Source organism: Felis catus, chromosome B3, assembly GCF_018350175.1.
Source record: "Felis catus isolate Fca126 chromosome B3, F.catus_Fca126_mat1.0, whole genome shotgun sequence".
NCBI lineage: Eukaryota > Metazoa > Chordata > Mammalia > Carnivora > Felidae > Felis > Felis catus.
Window position 1 is genome coordinate 147520001 of NC_058373.1, and position 9433 is coordinate 147529433.

The window sequence follows — 9433 nt, forward strand, 5'->3', positions numbered from 1 at the left end:
CTCCCAGCTGCAGGGTCGGGGCTGGGCTGGTTTTATCAGCACAGAGCGGGCTTCATTTGCAAGTCCTCTGACATATATATCAAGGTCCAGACCTAGATTTGATTCTGTAAAAGTGAATGACAGGGTTGGGGACACACTTCAATATTAGTTTGTGTGGATGGCTGTGTGACAATATGAAGAATTCTTTTTTTTTTCAGTTTTGGATTTTTATCTTTATTAATGGAGGCTTCGACATAATCTTTAAGAAGTATTTACCTCAACAGCATGATCATGCATTACTTTCTCTTAAAATAATTTAATATTTTATTATTATTTAGTATTTATTTTCAGTTTTAAAAATTAACATCCAAATTAGTTAGCATATAGTGCAACAATGATTTCAGGAGTAGATTCCTTAGTGCCCCTTACCAGTTTACCCATCCCCCCTCCCACAACACCTGTCCAGTAGCCCTCTGTTTGTTCTCCATATTTATGAGTCTCTTATGCTCTGTCCCCTCCATGTTTTCATATTATTTTGGTTTCCCTTGCCTTATGTTCATCTGTTTTGTCTCTTAATGTCCTCATATGAGTGAAGTCATATGATTTTTGTCTTTCTCTGACTGACTCATTTCACTTAGCATAATACCCTCCAGTTCCATCCACATAGTTGCAAATGGCAAGATTTCACTCTTTTTGATTGCCGAGTAATACTCCATTGTATATATTTACCACTTCTTCTTTATCCATTCATCCATCGGTGGACATTTGGCTCTTTCCATACTTCGGCTATTGTTGATAGTGCTGCTATAAACATGGGGGTGCATGTGTCCCTTTGAAACAGAACACCTGTGTCCCGTGGATAAATGCCTAGTAGTGCAATTTCTGGGTCATAGGGTAGTTCTGTTTTTAGTTTTTTGAGGAATTTCCATACAGTTTTCCAGAGTGGCTGCACCAGCTTGGGTTGCCCCCCAAAATGCAAAAGAGATCCTGTCTCTGTATCCTCGCCAACATATGTTGTTGCCTGAGTTGTTATTGTTAGCCCTTCTGACAGGTGTCAGGTGGTATCTCATTGGGGTTTTGATTGGCATTTCCGTGATGATGAGTGGTGTGGAGCTTTTTTTCATGTGTCAGTTGGCCATCTGGATGTCTTCTTTGGAGAAGTGTCTATTCATGCCTTTTTTTCCATTTCATCACTGGATTGTGTTTTGAGTGTTGAGTTGGATAAATTCTTTATAGATTTTGGATACTAACTCTTTATCGGAGATGTCATTTGTAAATATATTCTCCCATTCTGTCAGTTGAATTTTAGTTTTGCTGATTGTTGCCTTCACTATGCAGAAACTTTTGATTTTGATGAGGTCCCAGTAGTTCATTTTTGCTTTTTTTCCCCTTGCCTCTAGGGACGTGTTGAGTAGGAAGTTGGTGTGGCCAAGATCAAAGATATTTTTGCCTGCTTTCTGCTCGAGGATTTTGATGGCTTCCTGACTTACATTGAGGTCTTTCATCCATTTTGAGTTTATTTTTGTGTATGGTGTAAGAAAGTGGTCCTGGTTCATTCTTCTGCATGTCGCTGTCCAGTTTTCCCAGCACCACTTGCTGAAGACACTGTCTTTATTCCATTGGATAGTCTTTCCTGCTTTGTCAAAGATTAGTTGGCCATACATTTGTGGGTCCATTTCTGGATTTTGTATTCTGTTCCGTTGATCTGAGTGTCTGTTCTTGTTTTTTTTTAAATATTTTTTGGCATTTATTTATTACTTTTCAGAGACAGAGACAGAGCATGAGCGGGGGAGTGTCAGAGAGAGAGGAAGACACAGAATTCCAAGCAGGCTTCAGGTTCTGAGCTGTCAGCACACAGCCTGATGTGGGACTCTAACTCACGAACTGCCAGATGGTGACCTGAGTCAAAGTCGGATGCTTAACAGCCTGATCCACTCAGATGCCCCTGAGTGTCTGTTCTTGTGCCAGTACCATACTGTCTTGAGGATTACAGCTTTGAAGTATAGCTTGAAGTCTGGGATTGTGATGCGTCCTGCTTTGGTTTTCTTTTCAAAGATTTCTTTGGCTATTTGGCGGCTTTTCTGGTTCCATATAAATTTTAGGATTATTTTTTCTAGCTCTGTGAAGAATGCTGGTGTCACTTTGATCGGGATTTCATTGAATATGTAGATTGCTTTGGGTACTATCAGCATTTTAACAATATTTGTTCTTCCTATTCAGGAGCATGGAATCTTTTCCATATTTTGTCTTCTTCAGTTTCTTTCATAAGCTTTCTCTAGTTTTCAGTGTAAAGATTTTTCACCTCCTTGGTTAGATTTATTCCTGGGTGTTTTATGGTTTTTGGTGCTACTGTAAATGGCATAGATTCCTTGATTTCTCTTTCTGTTGCTTCATTGTTGGTGTATAGGAATGCAACTGATTTCTCTGTGTTGATTGTATATCCTGGCACTTGGCTGAATTCATGAATCAATTCTAGCAGTTTTTTGGTGGGGTCTTCTGGGTTTTCCATAGAGAGTATCATGTCATCTGTGAAGAGTGAGTTTGACCATTTCCTGGCCAATTTGGATGCCTTTTATTTCTTTGTGTTGTCTGAGTGCAGAGGCTAAGACTTCCAATACTATGTTGAATAACAGTGGCGAGAGTGGACATCCCTGTCTTGTTCCTGACCTTAGGGAGAAAGCTCTCAGTTTTTCCCCATTGAGGGTGATATTAGCATTGGGTCGTTCATAGATGGCTTTTATGATCTCGAGGTATGGTCCTTCTATCCCTACTTTCTTGAGGGTTTTTATCAAGAAAGGATGTTGTATTTTGTCAAATGCTTTCTCTGCATCTCTGGAGAGGATCATATGGTTCCTGTCCTTTTTTTATTGCTGTGATGAATCACGTTAATTTTTTACAGATACTGAGCCAGCCCTGCATCCCAGGTATAAATCCCACTTGGTCGTGGTGAAGAATTTTTTAATGTATTATTGTTTCTGGTTGGATAATATCTTGTTGAGGATTTTTGCATCCATGTTCATCAGGGATATTGGTGTATAGTTCTCTTTTTAAGTGTTGTCTGTGTCTGTTTTTGGAATCGAGGTAATGCTGGCTTCATAGAAAGAGTTTGGAAGTTTTCCTTCCATTTCTATTTTTTTGGAGAATAGGTATTAACTCTTCTTTAAATGTTTGGTAGAATTCCCCTAGGAAGCCATCTGGTCCTGGACTGTTGTCGTTTGGGAGATTTTTGATTACCAATTCCATTTCCTTACTGGTTAAGGGTCGGTTCAAATTTTCTATTTCTTTCTGTTTCAGTTTTGGTAGTGTATATGTTTCTAGGAATTTGTCCATTTCTTCCAGATTGCCCATTTTATTGGCATACAATTGCTCATAACATTCTCTTATTACTGTTTTTATTTCTGTTGTGTTGGTTGTGATCTCTCCTCTGTCATTGTTTATTTTATTTATTTGGGTTCTTTCCTTTTTCTTTTTGATCAAACTGGATAGTGGTTTGTCAATTTTGTTAATTCTTTCAAAGCACCAGCTTTTAGTTTCATTAATTTGTTCTACTGTGTTTTGGTTTTGATAGCACTAATTTCTGCTCTAATCTTTAGTATTTCCTGCCTTCTGCTGGTTTTGGGTTTTATTTGCTATTCCTTTTCCAGCTCTTTAGTCATAAGGTTAGGCTGTGTATCTGAGATCTTTCTTCCTTCTTTAGGAAGGCCTGGATTGCTATATACTTTCCTCTAATGACCACCTTTGCTGCATCCTAGAGGTTTGCGTTGTGGTGTTTTCATTTTCATTGACTTCCATATACTTTTTAATTTCTTCTTTAACTGCTTGGTTAGCCCATTCATTCTTTAGTAGGTTCTTCAGTCTCTAATTATTTGTTACCTTTCCAGATTTTTTCTTGTGGTTGATTTTGAGTTCATGGCATTGTGGTCTGAAAATATGCATGGTATGATCTCGATCTTTTTGTACTTACTTAGGGCTTATTTGTGTCCCAGTATATGGTCTATTCTGGAGAAAGTTCCATGTGCACTGGAGAAGAGTGCATATTCTGTTGCTTTAGGATGAAATGTTGTGAATATATTTGTTAAGTCCTTCTGGTCCAGTGTGTCATTCAAAGCTATTGTTTTCTTGTTGATTTTTTGTTCAGGTGATCTGTTCATTGTTGTGAATGGAATGTTGATGTCTCCTACTATTATGGTATTCTTATCGATAAGTTTCTTTATGTTTGTGATTAATTGATTTCTATATTTGGGTGCTCTCACAATTGGCGCATAAATGTTTACAATCGTTAGGTCTTCTTGGTGGATAGACCCTTTGATTATGAAGGATATAATGCCATTCTGCATCTCTTGATTCAGTCTTTATTTTAAAGTCTAGATTGTCTGATATCAATATGGCTACTCCGGCTTTCTTTTGTTGAACATTAGCATGATAGATGGTTCTCCATCCCCTTATTTTCAATCTGGAGGCGTCTTTAGGTCTAAAGTGGGTGTCTTGTAAAAATCATATAGATGGATCTTATTTTCTTCTCCATTCTGTTACCCTGTGTCTTTTGATTGGGGCATTGAGTCCATTGACGTTTAGAGTGAGTACTGAAAGATAGGAGTTTATTGCTATTATGATGCTTGTAGAGTTGGAGTTTATGGTGGTGTTCTTTGGTCTTTCTAATCTTTGTTGATTTTGGTATTTATTTATTCATACAGATATATTTTCATCTTTTCTCCCCTCAAGATTCCCGCTTAAAATTTCTTGCAGGGCTGGTTTAGTGTCACAAACTCGTTTAATTTTTGTTTGTATGGGAATCTTTTTATCTCGCCTTCTATTTTGAATGACACCCTTGCTGGATACAGAATTATTGGCTGCATATTTTTCTGATTTAGCACACTGAATACATCCTGCCACTCCTTTGTGGCCTGCCAACTTTCTGTGGATAGGTCTGCTAAACCTGATCTGTCTTCCCTTGTAAGTCATGGACTTTGTATCCCTGTAGGTTTTATAATTCTCTCCTTGCCTGAGTACTTTGTCAATTTGACTATGATGTGCCTTGTTGATGGTCGGTTTTGGTTGAATCTAATGGGAGTCCTCCGTGCTTCCTGGATTTTGATGTCTGTGTCTTTGCCCAGGTTAGGAAAGATTTCCACTATGATTTGCTCACATAACCCTTCCACCCCTATTTCTCTCTTCCACTTCTGGGACCCCTATGATTCTCATGTTTTTCCTTTTTAATGAGTCACTGATTTCTGTAATTCTTTAATCTTCCTCTTTTGCCTTAATCTCTGTCGTTTTTTCTGCTTCATTATTCTCTATAAGGTTGTCCTCTATAACGCTGATTCTCTGTTCTGCTTCATCCATCCGTGCCACCGCTGCATCCGTCTGTGATAGAAGCTCAGTTATAGCATTTTAAATTTCATTCTGGCTATTTTTTACTTCTTTTATCTCTGCAGAAAGGGATTCTAATCTATTTTTGACTGCAGCTAGTATTCTTATTATTGTGATTCTAATTCGGGTTCAGAAATCTTGCTTGTATCTGTGTTGGTTAAAACCCTGGCTCTCGTTTTTTCATGGTCTTTCTTTTGGGGTGAATTCCTTCATTTTGTCATTTTGAAGGGAGAAAAGGAATTAATGAGGTCGCAAAATTGAAATTAAAAGATAAAATTACAAAAATATTAAAATTAAATTTAAACACACACACACATACAAAATGAATGGAATATGCTAGATCCTAGGTGTGTTTTGTTCTGGGTGTTGAAAGTGGTTTGATAGATTAGAGAAAAGAATGGGACGGGGAAAAAAAAAGAAATAATTTGAGAATTTGAAAAAATGAATAGACTGAAGTAGACTAAAATGAGAGGATGGGAGTAAAATAGAGTTTGAAAAAAATACAGAAATGTAACGAATATAGTAGAAAAAATAAAGAACAATATTTTTAGTAAAAATTAAAAATAAATGTGATTTTTTTCTTTTTCTGTATTCTACAAAAAAGAAAGGAAACAAAAATGAAAAAAAGTAAAAAAAGGAAATCCTTTGAAAATTCAAAAAGTAAATACACCATATTAGACTAAAATAAAATGATGGAAGTAAAATACAATTTGAAAAAATTTACATAAAAGCAATCAATATATTAAAAAAATTAAAGAAAAATATTTTTAATAGAAATTGAACGTAAAATGAAGGTGTTCTCATTCTGCATTCCAGAAAAACTACAGAAACGAAGAAGAGAAAAAAATAAAAGAAAGAAAAAATAAAAAGGAAACTGGATATTTGAAAACGGGAATACACTGAAGTAGAGTAAAATAAAATGATGGAAGTAAAATAGAATTTGAAAAAAATACAGAAATGTAAAAATTATAGTAATAAAAATTAAATAAAAATATTTTTAATAATAATTGATAATAAAAATAAATTTTTGTTTCTGCATTCAAGAAAAAGAAAAGTGTGAAAGAGAAAAAGAAAAAAAGAAAGAAAATTGAGTGGATGAACTGGCTAACAGATTGTAGTAGGACTGAAATTGCTTCGTTATCCCCTAGATGTCTGTCTATGTAGCTCTTTATACTCCATAAACTAAGCGGCAGTGAGACTTGTGTTCCTGAAGAGCCCAGTTGGCCCATTTGGGCGGGGCTCAGTATAATGGCTCTACTGTCCACTAGATGGCGCTTTTAGGCTCCTGGGGTGGATTGTTGTGGTGATTGTAGATGCAAATGCACATGCGCGTGAAAGGTGAAAATGGCGCCACCCAGGGACCCAGTCTGTTCTCCTGGATCAGCAATCCCGCACCCATCCTCTGTCTTCAGCCCTTGTCCACTCCGCGCTCATTCATTCTCCATCACCAGGCCCCAGGCCGCACCTCTCTCCCAAGTTTTGTCAGAGACGCGGCTGTTTTTCCCGGTCCCTTATGTCCAAGGGACTGCGGCTCTGACCTGTTGTGCCCCTCTTTGGGAGGGTCTCACCAAGCAATGTCCGAATGAGCAATGGCCGAATATCGGCTGCACCTAGGAATGCTTGCTGGACCCTGTTGTTGTTGGTGCCCCGAGACTGTGGTCAGGTGCCAGCCCACCCCAGAAAAAGTTCGCGAGAGAGTGTAGCAGCAGCTTTTCGTGGATTATGGAAAATCGCAACACACGTCTGGCACCAGGCTTCACCCTAAACGACCTTGTTCCAGCACCAGCGAATGTGGCCCTTTTCAGGGGTCTGCTGGGACCAGATGGCTTTGGCAGTCTCCTCCAAATGTCCTTCCAGCAGTGCAACTGCCTCTCCCCTTGTGGCCTGAGAACATCCTGGACCCCATTCTGTTCCTGGGATTCTCCCTTCCCACCAGAGCACCTCCAGGTATCGAGCTGTGGAGTTGCAGCCTTTGCACTCCCCTTGTTTACAGTCTTAGTGGAATTTATATACTCTCCTTTCTCCTTTCTCCCTTTTTAGTTTAGTCCCTGTGGCTGTTTCCAATTTTCCATGTTCTCTCCAGCTGCTTTTGGGGAGGGGTGCTTTTCCTATTTTCTCCCCCACTCCCCAGTCTCCGTCCTCTCTCTGCCTGCAAAAGCACCTCCCTTCCTGCAGCTTCTTGCTCCCCAAGGTCCCCTCTCCACGCCACGTACTTGTTGAATTCTGTGGTTCAGGTTGTGCAGATTGTTGTGTTAATCCTCAATCAGTTTTCTAGGTGTGTAGGATGGTTTAGTGTTGGTCTGGCTGTATTTCATGGACACGAAACACACAAAAATCTTCCACGTTGTTCTGCCATCTTGTCTCCTCCCCCATTGACTGCCTAATTTTCAATTGAACATTTGAGGATATTATGCCACTCCCTTCTTTCCTGCAGGTTTCTGTGGACACTTCTGCCATAATCTTTTTTTATCTTCCCGTATTCATTAGCAAACTCTTCTTTCTTCATGCTTATAGGGTTTTTTAATCTGTGTATTTTGTGAATTTTACTATGTTATGTCTCAGAGTCGGCCTGCTTTTTTTTTTTTTAATTTTAGTGGGAGTTCTCTGTGACTTATAGATGTGGACATCTGTTTCCTTCACCATTTAGTGGAAATTTTCCACTCTAATGCACTCAGACAAACTTCTCCCATTTTTTCTCCCTGTCTTCTTCTTCTGGGACTCCTTTGAAAAGAATTTTCTTACACTTTATGGAGTTGCTGATTCTCTATGTATACGTTTGTGATGCAATATTTTAATTTTCCTCTTCTTTCCTGCTTCATTTGTCACAAAATTTTAGCTTCCGTGTCACTTACTCATTCATCTGCTTCTTTCTGCCTTGAGTTCATTATATCGAATCAGGTTCAAATCTTGGTCACAGCATTTTAAAAATTTCAGTCTGACTATGTTTTAGGTCTTTTCCATCTGTAGTCAGCGTATTCTCATGTCTTCTAGGCTTTCTCAAGCATAGCTAGTATCCTTCTGATAGTTTTTAAAAGTTCAGTTTCCTTATGGTAGGTATTAAATTCGGTTTGAGGCTTATTATTTATATGTGTTTTAATTATATCCCTGGCAATTTCCTTTTACGGTTTTTTCTTTGGAATGAATTCCTCCATCACTCTGTATGTCCATGTCTCCGCTTTCTTAAGTGTTTTAGGAAAATCCTGTTATGTTTTCTGCTTCTAGAGGAGTGTCTTTTTTGAGTAATGTTTACATACTGTTGACAACCTGACATTCTGGAAGCATTTCTTGCATGTGCTGTGTGCACTCTACTGTCATGTATTGGCTGCTCTGTCCCTCAGGTCAGTCCTCTGCAGAGTTCTCCTTGCAGGTCTCCTTGCAGGACTCCAGGGGAGAGTTTTTCAACTTTGTCCACAGTGTTGTGAGTTTTAACTAGGTGAGTTTGGTCTCCTTATTAAAAGAGGCTAATTCCTATTTCCCCTAGAGGTGAAGGTATGCCTCACTATATGGTCAGTAGACTTGGTGCCTGTGGGGGTATATGGTGGTTTTTGGAGTGAGGGGTGCAATGGTGGTCTGGGTTCTAGGCACTCTTTCTGTTAAGGAAGCAAATGAGGAAGGAAAGGTGGGTATGGCTTGGTGTCAGTGGCTCAGTATCTACTAGGGGGTGTTGTGCTGCTCACTGAATTCAGTCCATGATAATTGGTGGGAGGAAATATTGGTATCAGCTCCTTCTCTTGTCCCTGCAGTTGGAGTTTCCAGCCACCCCTGTTCAGGAAGCCCTCACATAGAACAATCTGTACTCATGGGTCCCAGGCTTCCTTCAGAACCCGGCTTTCACCCTGCCTTTGTGCAATCCATTGGCACACCTGTCACCTCAGGGCTCTTATGTTTTATCTCAGGAGCTCTCGGTGGGTGTGAGTACACCAAATTGTATGAACTCAATGCGACAGTGACCCCACTGATCCTCTGGGACAGTGTCTTGCTGTGATGTGGTTGGAGCTGGTTATCCCAGAAGGGCAGTTGCATGAACACTAGGAGCTTGGAGTTCATGGTGAGGAAGAACAAGAAGGCAGCATTCAGTTAACTG